This window comes from Schistocerca gregaria, chromosome 7 (genome assembly GCF_023897955.1).
Source record: "Schistocerca gregaria isolate iqSchGreg1 chromosome 7, iqSchGreg1.2, whole genome shotgun sequence".
Lineage (NCBI taxonomy): Eukaryota > Metazoa > Arthropoda > Insecta > Orthoptera > Acrididae > Schistocerca > Schistocerca gregaria.
The window spans coordinates 172,742,821-172,755,579 of NC_064926.1; positions in this window are offsets into that span (position 1 = coordinate 172,742,821).

Here is a 12,759-nt window from a genome sequence, read left to right on the forward strand (position 1 = left end):
CAGTGACACCAGGCAGTGGTCACAACTGGCTAAGCAATCTAAGGAGCATACATTATTGCCACACAACTGTGTAAGGCCACAGCTAAGATATCTCATGAATAGCCATTTGGAAGGCTATCAGAGTCCTACGAACCTTAATAATATAAAGAAGCACAGTAATATTTACCATCCTGGACACATGGGTAAAAGTGGAAATCATTGGCGTATAGTGATAATCATCAGAATAGGTAGAAACCTAATTTAAGAAACCGTGTTAAGGCAGATATAAATAATATTCGCTAGAGTAATGATTAGATGTGAAACAGAATAGTCACAGTCAGAATCCAACTGACAGTATGGCTTAGGTGGCAGATTTGGTGACGTATTGTTCTAAATCCAGCTGTCTAAAAGCGACCTCATTATGCTATGTCAGTGATGGGTTTGGAGGAGTTGCCACTTTCGTTGACCTATTGCAAAAGAAAAAAAAGGAAACATATAGTAGAGATACGTTACATACTATTATTAACATGTTTAATGAGCTACATGAAAATCTTATTGAGGCTGCAGTTAAGGCTGTATTGGAGAATGTATGAACAATGCCTTCACTATATACTGGAGCTACTTCCTGTCTAACACCTGCTCACCTATTGAACAGAATTTGTGAGATTGCGATGCTTCCTAGTGCCACCACCGTTATATCACTAATTCCATTTTAGTCCCAGTAGCTCAGGTAATGGAGCCATCAGGTACACCTTTCCCATTGTGAATGGTTTAATTGTAAATTGTGTTCTTGGTACTGAATACTTATGAGAGAGGGACAAAAATTACATTCTTTAATGGTATATATCACTTATGTATAGATGAGAAGAACATAATTGTAAATTTATTGAAAACAAAAGCCAGATGTGGCAAATACTACGAAAGTGTAAGGGTTGAGAATGTTCCTCACAGATTGAAGCTGTGTGCTGGACCGAGATTAGACTCGGAGCTTTACATTTCGGGACAAGTGCTCTACCTGCTGAGCTATTCACGCATGACCCATGACCGGTCCTCAGAGTAGTACCTAAGCTTCTACCTCCCAAACTTCACCACTCCTGCGAAACTAACAAGACCAGCATAACTGAAAAAGTGTAAACGAGGAATTTGCTGAAACAAAAGTGCTTCGTATCAGCAGTCAGCAATCTTATTACATGGTCATGAACTGTATAGAGGATCATATTTGTGACGTAATGCCAGACTCCAGTAACCACCTGAATTACTTAATTTTCTATTAAAATATGTATTTATTTAGAGGAAGATCAGGTACCACCCAAGTTAATGAATAACCGATGGAGGTAATTCCTCAACAACCCTATTTCCATATCTATTATTCCATCCAGCGGTCCAAGCGAGAAATTGTTACAAAAGAGATATGCATAATACTGTCTAGGAAGACCACTGATCACCATACTGTAGTCTGCTGTTGGCCAAAGATACACTTGGTGGCAATGTTCGCCTTATGCTTGACGCTAGAAAGATTAAATTATTATTCCCGTCCCTACTATAAGTGACAAATTGGATACCCTATTTCAAAAGCTGTATCATGTAAAATTTTTTTACAAGCATTGATCGCAGCGCCTCATATTGTCATGCTTTATAGACATAGAAGTCTCACAAAGACAGACAGAACTTATTAATGACAGGTTCGATTAAATGTCAGTTCTGGAGTTTTCATTAGCGCACTAAATATGGAGGGGGGAACTGAGCAGTTAGATAAGATAAACTGAAGAACCAAAGAAATTGGTACACCTGATTAATATTGTGTAAGGCGCCCGCGACTACACAGAAGTGCCACACCCCGACGTGCAATTTCTGAAGTAGTCCTTCAGGGAATTGACACCATGAATCCTGCAGCGCTCTCCATAAATCCGAAATTGTATGAGTGGGTGGAGATCTCTTTTGGACAGCACTTTGCAAGGCATCCCAGATATGTTCAATAATGTGCATGTCATGGGGCGTTTGGAGGCCACGAGGCCGCAGAAGTGTTTGAAATCGGAAGGTTGTTCTTGGAATCAATCTGTAGCATTTCTGGACGTGTGAGGTATCGCATTGTCCTGGCAGAATTGCCCAAGTCCGTCGAAATGCGCAATGGTCATCAGTGGATGCACGTGATCAGACAGAATGTTTTCCTACATGTCATCTGTCAGACTGATATCTAGACGTATCAGGGGTCCCATATCAATCTTACTGCATACACCCCTCACCATTACAGAGCCTTCACCAGCTGCAACAGTCCCCTCCTTACATGCAGGGTCTACAGATTCATGAGATTATCCCCATATCCTTACACGTCCATCCGCTCGTTACAATTTGAAACGGACTCGTCCGACGAGGCAACATGTCTAAAGTCATCAACAGTCCATTGTCTGTGTTCATAGGCACAGGCGGTAATCAAGGGAACACAAGCGGGCCTTCGACTCTGAAAGCCCACGTCGATGATCTTTTGTTGAATGGTTCGCACCCTGACTCTTATTAATGGCCCAGCACTGAAATCTGCAATAACTTGCGGAAGGGTTTCACTTCTGTCACGTTTAATGATTTTCTTCAGTCGTCGCTGGTCCCGTTCTTGCAAGATCTTTTCCCGTTTGCAGCATGGTCGGAACATTGATATGTTTGCAGATTCCTGATATTCACGGTACACACATAAAAATGGAAATGCTGTGTGGCTAAGGCCTCCCGCCGGGTAGACCGTTCGCCTGGTGCAAGTCTTCCGAGTTGACGCCACCTCGGCGACTTGCGTGTCGATGACACGTAAAATTGTCCTATAGAAAAATTAACACATCATCGTTACCTCGGAGATGATATGTCCCATTGGTCGTGTGCCAACTTTCAAACTCACTTAAATCCTGATAACGTGCCTTTGTAGCAGCAGTATCAGATATAACAATTGCGTCAGATACTTGTCGTCTTATATATAGGCGTTACCGGCCAAAGCGCCATACTCTGCCTATTTGCATAGATGCATATATCCACGCCTCTACCAGTTTTTTTGTTGCCTCAGTGTGTATTGGTGATTTACTCGTCAGCACAGCCACCGGTGGGTAATACCTCATTTTGTTAGAAAGAATATTACAGATATTTTAGGAAGCACCAGTTATTGCAATCGTCCAAAAACTAAATCTAATATGAAAAAAAATGTTATGTCTCTTACAGGAATAGTTCTAGATGGTAGGAGAATTAGTGTGACAAAACATTTTTGCTGCACGTAGAAAGAAGAAACAGCTTAAAACTTTCTTTGCACAGCCATGTTTTTGATGGGTTTTCTATGTAATCCACTGGTGAATGGTGATGCGCTCCTAAAGATATTCAGATGAAATAAAGACTGGCTTGGGTTAAGAGGTTCCAAAATAACTTTTGATTTATTTAAGCAAACTTCAGTGAATTCTTATCAATTGACCCATTCCGACATTCCTAGCATGCCAGAGTGGCCGAGCGGTTCTAGGCGCTACAGTCTGGAACCGAGCGACCGCTATGGTCGCAGGTTCGAATCCTGCCTTGGGCGTGGATGTGTGACGTCCTTAGGTTAGTTAGGTTTAAGTACTAAGATCTAGGGGACTGATGACCTCAGCAGGTAAGTCCCATAGTGCTCAGAGCCATTTGAACCATTTGATACTCCTAAGCATTATCACGTCAAAGTATTTTATGATAATAAGGCTCTGAGTTTTATTCTGAGCTGGGAACTCTTACGTGCCTGCCTAGTGCTTGGTCTTTAATTTTGTAAGAATATAACCATGTTGGAGGAGAGAGTATGTGGTGGCAAGTGCTGCATCCACATCTCCCGAAGAGTTTCCAGAGTTTTCACATGTAATCTAACAAACTTCAGGCTATCGTAACTCGCTTATGAAGGACAGAACTTATAGAAAAGACTTACTAAAAACAACTTGCATTGCTTTGGTTTTCACACTGGCAAATCTCTATTAGACATGGAAACGAAAGCTGAACTGTTTTTGTAGTGTAATAACGAAAGCATTTCATTTTCTTGCTTTCGCAAAAGTACCTATAAAATTCTGAAAGAGTTGTACAAAGAAATACATATAATGTACGTTGTATAAGTACACCTGCTTCATGTGTCTAAAACGCAATTTTGTAAATGTCTATATGTGGCTGTTGTTTTTGCCTACAGCCATTTGCGTTTTACATACGAAAGCTGTCAAAAGTCCTGCCCATTGTTAAGGATTTCCTTACGTTCACTCCACACTACGCGTGTTTCAGTAGTTCAACAGAAATACACCAAAACTTCATAGACAATCTGGCATTCAATTTAGCGGCTCCGTGCTTTATGTAATATCTCCAGGCCTATGTGTCATGCAACAATATAATTTTGCACCTGCGTTTAGTATCGTATATACATACTGTTCGCAAACCATGTTGGGAACAGAATTAGTAGCAAAAAACAATAAATTTAAACGTCATGCACGATGCTACAGTTTATCACGCATCTCAGTGTTTACGACGTCATATCTCCTAAACTAAACTGGTGTCCAAAATTAAAGCAACAACCTGAAATTTTTCAGTGTAGCGTTTACTTCGCCACAAAACAGTATAGACAGCCGATATTGAAGTAGAAACAATGTAGAGAATACAGAACGTACACAAATGGAACACGACAAATTGTAGACCTAAATCTTGTTAGTTTTTCCCAACAATGAATTTGCACCCAGTTTCCGACAACTGATTAATGTGCTGACTATGGGGTGTGGTCATCTCTGGCAGCAGTACAGGTCTGAGGAAAACGGTATACGCTGTGAATAATATCATAAATCTCATGTTGAGGCACTAGTGCCCATTCTTCCTGCAAAGCTGCTTCAAAGCGTTGGAGAGCAATCGGTGGACGCTTACGTGACGTAATTTGTCTCCCTAGTGCATCACAGACATTCTCTATGAGACGCAAATTATGAGAGGGAATAGCGTGTAATATCTCCCATTTCCAAGAAAACATCTTCAACCCCATGCCGTATGAGGTCAAGCATTATCGTCCATCAGTATAATGTCTGGGCCCACAACACCTCGAAACAACCCAAGATCTAATCATGATACCTGACAGCAGTTAAACCTTTCCGATACACCCATACTGTTTCACAAAGAGATATTCCAGTGATCTACATCATCACTGCCCACGATGTAACGGATCCTCCTTGATATCATTCACTTTTCATAACGTTTGGTTCCATAATCAGTATTAGACGTTACCTCCAGACGGAAATCCATACTAATACGGAGCTCATGTGTGTAAAAACGTTGGCCCACTATTCGACCGTCAAGGTGGAATGTTGACGACTACACGCTTGACGTTCCCTTCTGTGAACACGCGACATAGGTCTACATACAGCACTTCTCTGGCAATAAAGGTCATTCTGCCAAAGCCTTCAGTACACCATTTGCTTCGAAACAACACATGATTCCTGTTGCCGTGCAATATTAAGGCAGTATTATCGTCCCCTTAAAGCCAAATAAGGCTCCTCTCTTTCTGATGCAACACGTGGTCCGCCTTGCCCTGGTCTCTGGGGTACATTTTCAGTCTCTATAACCCGTCGCCACATCCAAGAAGCAACAGAACGGTTCAGATTAAGCCATCGAGTCATATCAATTTGCGACTATCCTGTTTCCATTTTTTTTCTATTGTACTCCACCGCAGAGAGTCTGGTAAGCATCTTGTATGTTCCATGTTGCACCTTCTGTAACTGTGTTCATAGCGATTGGGGATGTGGAGCTACCTGGCGAACACTACCCCATTTGATAGGTGCGTTGACGGCACTGTTGGCGCTGTTGCCCGTTCACTGGAACGCCATTATGAGTTCAGAATTCAGTGATACGAACATCTGTTGACTGTCCGTATGATTGAATGATGAATTAGGTAGAGGATTTGTTGGTTTGATTTTACAACACATTGTACGTGTGGTACCATCACAAAATTTTGTTGGTGCATTTGGCTCCAATTATCGACGATTACTGTGAGATGTATAACGGACAGAGTTATCACCACAGAACTAATAAAGCTAAACATCAAGCACGATGCGAAAGTGTTTCAGACATCTCACTGTTTATCGCGACATATCTCAGGATCTTCGATAGGTAGGTGGTTCTCATGTCGAGAGCGGTTGTTGCCTGGCAATGAGAGATGCGTGCTCCAAGTTTTGTTGAAAGCGATCTGATGTTTAAGGAGATGATTGAAAACAAACAGACACAAGCCCATTTTTATTATATGTATGTGCTACACAGACGTATTTAGAAGTATGGGAACTCTATAGGATGATGACTATAGGTGGATAAAGGTTAAAGTGTTAATGCTACAGAATGTCAGTGATAAACTGTCACAACACTATAGAGTACCTGATAATGGTTTATTCTGCAGACATTTTTTGCAGTATTATTTCTGGCGTTTGTGTGTGTTCCCACACCGTTTCGAGCTACTCAGATCTGATGTACTCATTATGTTTGGGGGCAATAGGCAAATTGTACACACAAAATTAATCTTTATTGCTGCTTTCCAAACTTGCATAGAAGAGTGAAACATCTGTAAAGAACATGCATGATCTTTCAGGAGATTAAACTGTTGAACAATTGGTGCTGAACAGAGGTACATTAAGTATTACTAATTGAACCAAATGTCTGGCCCCTGCTTCAAGCGTGCGGTGGAGAAAAATACTTGGGTGGACTCAACTACATCTTCTCTAAATATATCATGCTGTGTCCAATGACAACTGTTGCACAAAGACCTATAACTAGAAGAATAATATATAAAAGATTGACGTCCCTCATGCATTACAATAAGACAATGATTTTAATTTCTCTACTGCAAGGTGTAAAGTATTTCTTCAAGGAAAACAAATTAAGCAGATGTTAATTTGAAAATATCATTCATAGATTTTAGGATAATTTAACCTATTTATTCAGAGTTATGCTGCCGATCAGTGAACACACAGCACTGAGTACTTTGGGCCTTTTGAATAAATAGTCAATAATTTGCACACACTTGTACCCAATACACACAAGCTGAATTAATGGTTTCAGAATTAAACAAATGAGTTGATCAGTCCACTCCGTGAATCCTAAGGAAGGAATGCTCTTCAGAAGTGGGGAGAGGAAATAATATGAACTTGATTACATTAATAGAGATGTGATATAATAAAAGGTTAAAGCGTACCCAAGAATTTCATGTAGAGCATTAAAAGCTTTTGAGAACCCACCTGAGACCTTCTCCATTAAAGGAGAGACATTTCAGATGGCAACTGACGTAATAAGCTCCATTTCAGACAGCACACAGTTACAATACCTGATGAACATAGCTACACCTTAGCCTTTCCTGGATGAAACAAAAGTAAAGAACTATAATGCAACAAGAAAGAAATACATATAGTAACTCTATTTTTTTTAGATACATACAGGTTTATCTAAATACATAGCACTTTTTTTAAATATTTAAAGCGATAAATGCCTCAAAGGTAATGAAAAGGAAAACATATTTACATCATTTATGCAAACGTACAGTTTGTATGAGGAAACAATTCTTGATAATATTACCGGTACTCATGTACATATTGTATACGTGGATATTTATTTTATAATTATTTAATTCTGTCAGCTAAATTACTGCTACAAATATGTTTAAGCTGTGAGACACTGTAAGTGAGTAACTAACAAATTGTCTCGACTGCTGTATTTGTGTACTAGTACATAGTAGTGAAAGAGGACATAACATAAAGATGCCTTAAAGTAACATAAAAACCCGATTGTGCTGTTAAAAGCCAACTGCACAAATGAGTCGATGTCAATAATTGTCAGTGAGGTCAAAACATTAAAAATATTATGAAAATATATTCCATGGAATGAACAAATCAACAAGAGATTCACGTTTCCAATTAAAAAAGCACAAATAAATACTAAGACAAAGAAAGGTGTGTTTCATTACGTTCATTTTCATATGCTTTTTGAGGTCAAATGTATTGTTTGCTAATGTGGTTATGACACTCGCTGTCAGTTAATTGAAACCAAGATGCTATTTGTCGTGAGCACAGTTAATAGCGGCATTCCATGGGTAACCTTTGGCACACAGTAACTAAAATATCTCTGTTGCAATCACAGACACCACTGATAATAAATAAAATGTATGAGGGTCATTTTGAACAGCCACATAATTCAATATTCTTCATGTTTGTATATATGTATGGAACGTAACAACAGTTCTCAAATTTCTCTCTTTTGAAGTTCACGGACCTAAAAATAGCAATATATGTACACGCGTATTAAGTCTGTGACAGCATATGAGTTTAGGACATAATGTAATGTGTTTATAAATCAGTATGGACTGAAGTTGTCAACATCTAAACATGTAAATTAATATAATTGGAATACGTTTTGTTTACGATCTGTATTTTAAGAAACACATGATACGTTGGGACAAAATTTAAAACGTCTATTCAAACAAAATGGAAGAGCATGGTTGTGGTAGTACGAACTTCGTATAGGAGTGCCTGTGTTTAAGCTTTGATATAGTTAGGTACATTCCTCGTCCCTCAAAAACTAATACGTGTTGACCAACGAAACAAGTGTAGTATATAAATGAAAGAAGTTGTGATTTATCAAGCATTTTATTCAAGTGTTTGTGAAACTGTGTTCCCACCCATGATCCAGACAGAGACTTCGATCCCAGACGAGAAAGATGAGCTTTTACAAGAGCAAGCACACAGAAGGGCACGAATAGCGGGGGTTCCTAGCCGGTGTTTTTGGGATCACTATATCTGACACTACCGTCTGCACTGTTTGGTACTGTCAAGGTGGAATGCTCAATGCATATCAATTACTCATTCAAACTTTATACGTAAACTTTAATAACGCTTATTCATTGCACGTAGTGGACAATGACTTTCATAAAACTTACCTGCAAAATATGATACAGGTCATGAATTATAGAGAATAAATGAATCGTTAAACGGAATCAATAGTTAAATAAACAACGACGCTTAAGTCGTATTTATATAATCACAGATTTAAGTGTACTGAAATAGCGAATAATATTTAATTTTCTTACATATATTGTTGTTGTTGTTGTGGTCTTCAGTCCTGAGACTGGTTTGATGCAGCTCTCCATGCTACTCTATCCTATACAAGCTGCTTCATCACCCAGTAACTACTGCAGCCTACATCCTTCTGAATGTGCTTAGTGTATTCAACTCTGGGTCTCTCTCTACGATTTTTACCCTCCACGCTGCCCTCCAGTACTAAATTTGTGATCGCTTGATGCCTGAGAACATGTCCTACCAACCAGTCCCTTCTTCTACTCAAGTTGTGCCACATACTCCTCTTCTCCCCAATTTTACTCAATACCTCCTCATTAGTTATGTGATCTACACATCTAATCTTCAGCATTCTTCTGTATCGCCACATTTCGAAAGCTTATATTCTCTTCTTGTCCAAATTATTTACCGTCCGTGTTTCAATTCCATACATGGCTACACTCCATACAAATACTTTCACAAACGACTTCCTAACGATTAAATCTATACTCGATGTTAACAAATTTCTCTCCTTCAGAAATGCTTTCCTTGCCATTGCCTGACTACATTTTATATCCTCTCTATTTCGATCATCATGTGTTATTTAGCTCCCCAAATAGCAAAAGTCCTATACTACTTTAAGTGTCTCATTTCCTAATCTAATTCCCTCAGCATCACCCGATTTAATTCGACTACATTCCATTATCCTCGGTTGGCTTTTATCATCTTATATCCTCCTTTCAAGACACTGTCCATTCCGTTCAACTGTTCTTCCAAGCCCTTTGCTGTCTCTGACAGAACAAGAATGTCATCAGTGAAGCTCAAAGCTTTTATTTCTTCTCCATGGATTTTAATACCTACTGCGAATTTTTCTTTTGTTTCCTTTAGTGCTTGCTCAATATACACATTGAATTTAACATTGGGGAGAGGCTACAACCCTGTCTTACTCACTTCCCAACCACTGCTTCCCTTTCGTGCACCTCGACTCTTATAACTTCCATCTGGTTTCTGCACAAATTGTAAATAGCCTTTCGCTCCCTGTATTTTACACCTGCCACCTTCGGAATTTGAAAGACAATATTCCAGTCAACATTGTCAAAAGCTTCCTCTAAGTCTACAGACATTAGAAACGTAGATTAGCTTTTCCTTAAGCTAGCTTCTAAAATAAGTTGTAAGGTCAGTATTGCCTCACGTGTTCCAATATTTCTACTGAATCCAAACTGATCTTCCCCGAGGTAAGCTTCTACCAATTTTTCCATTCGTCTGTAATGTATTCACGTTAGTATCTTAAAGCTGTGACTTATTAAACTGATATTTCGGTAATTTTCACATCTGTCTACACCTGCTTTCTTTGGGATTGGAATTATTATATTCTTCTTGAAGTCTGAGGGCATTTCGCCTGACTCATACATCTTGCTAACCAGATGGTAGAGTTTTGTCAGGACTGGCTCTCCCAAGGCTGTTAGTAGTTGTAATGGAATATTGTCTACTCCTGGTTCCTTGTTTCGACTTAGGTCTTTCAGTGCTGTGTCAAAATCGTCACGCAGTATCATATCTCCCATTTCATCTCCATCTACATCCTCTTCCATTTCCATAACAATGCCCTGAAGTACATCGACCTTGTACAGACACTTTATATACTCTTTCCACCTTTCTGCTTTCCCTTCTTTGCTTAGAACTGGGTTTCCATCTGAGCACTTGATATTCATACAAGTGGTTCTCTTATCTCCTAAGGTCTCTTTAATTTTCCTGTAGGAAGTATCTATCTTACCCTTAATGAGATAAGCCTCTACAGCCTTACGTTTGTCCTCTAGTCATGCCTGCTGAGCCATTTTGCACTTTCTGTTGATCTCATTTTTGAGACGTTTGTATTCCTTTTTGCCTGCTTCATTTACTGCATTTTTATATTTTCTTCTTTCATCAATTAAATTCAATATATCTTCTGTCACCCAAGGCTTAAGTATGTGATAATAACACCTTTGTTGCAGAACGACCTAATGTCATTCTGATGTCGCATGTTGTCGAAACTGACCTAAAAGAGTTTCATGTTATCTGGATTTGAGGAGCTGTCGGAATTACCTTTGAAATGAAAATTACCTATGATGAGACCCATTACAACAAACCAATTCATGTTCCTGCTTGTCCTGACCTCTGTCTCTCCACAGTGGCTCGAGGCGTCACATCTGGAATGGAACCCACCTTATTTCAACACAGAAGAACCTCGTAAGTAGAGAGTAACCATTCAAAATGTCCTAACGTATCAAACCAATTGTTCTAACATATATGCTACCATGTCATTCTTTTACCATTCAAAAAGGGTGCGTGAATTATTCAAATACTATTATGATCTAACAAACTCCAAAGAATTCCCATACCAGACAAAGCATGTTGAGTTTAATTTTATGTTCGCTGCTCAAGTACAAAATCTGAATTTTGTTGACTGCTATATTCGCCGGATTATTTGTACTTTGACTAATCCTGCTTAAAACAGATGAACTTTGTCTGAAACCCATATACCTACACTAATTTCCAAAGATTTATGTAAAATAAATTGCAAAGATTGTGTTCACTCACGCCCAGATCCATACTATTTGTAATTGCGAGCGATATTAAAGACTGAAAGTCATGTCTCAGTTTATAGCTCAGGTTTCCCGTTTACATCGGCTAATTGAGGGTCAAATATCGTAAATATGATCCACGGATAAAGGAATTCCGACTTTACCAGACGCTGTGGTTTCTAGCCGTCTATCGATGATGTGCTCTGATCTCTATAAATAATATTAGTTTTTCAAGGTCACGTTTCAACGGTAACGATGTTGATCAGTTGAATAATTCTTCTATTACGAATATTATGCAATTAATTACAGTAAGCTAGTGACAGTTATCTACTGTGTCTTTCCAAAGTTCCTCGTAAGAACTGAGGCTAATAACGTGTAGTCAAAAGCAACATTTATGATACACAAATCGATACATTCAATTACATTTTCAGTTTCATTGAAATAGACAGTGAAGTACACTTTGTTCATATTGAAATGAAAAAGTTGTGTGATGAGAAGTTGTTTCAAAACACGTTTGTGAAACTAAAATCGTGTACAATGATCAGCAGAAAATTATGACCACCGACCTGCTATTATTCCAGATCATAGCAGCGTCGAAGGCGAGGAATGACTGCTGGTCATACACACGCACGATAAACGTAAGTTCTGTCCGTGTTTAGAAAGGAGAAGGCGAGCGATCCATTTGAGTTTTACTGAGTGTGGATTGTGATGGCACGGAGGTTTCGTACGAGTATTCAGGAAACTGCACGACTTGTAGGATGTTCGTGGTGTGCTGTAGTGAGCGTCTTCAACATGTGGCGAAACCAAGGAGAAACCATGTCCAGGGACGTAGTGTTGGGCGACTACGCCTCAGTACAGATGTCGTACGTCGTAGGCTGGGCAGGTTGGTGAAAAAGGGCAGGCAGCGAACTCTGGCGGAACTAGCATCACACTTTAAGGCTGGTAAGAGTACGAGTACGTCTGAACGCACAATGCACCGAACACTGCCAACGATGTGCTACGGCAGCCGACAACTCACGCATGAGCCCATGTTAACACCACGGCATCGCAAATACGACTGAAGTGGCACATGACCATCGGCTTTGAACGCTGGCGCAGTGATAGAGCATTGCATGATCTAATCATTCCCCATATCATCTTCATCGTGCCGGTGGGAGGGTGCGAATCCGTCTCTTCCTGGGGAACAGCTC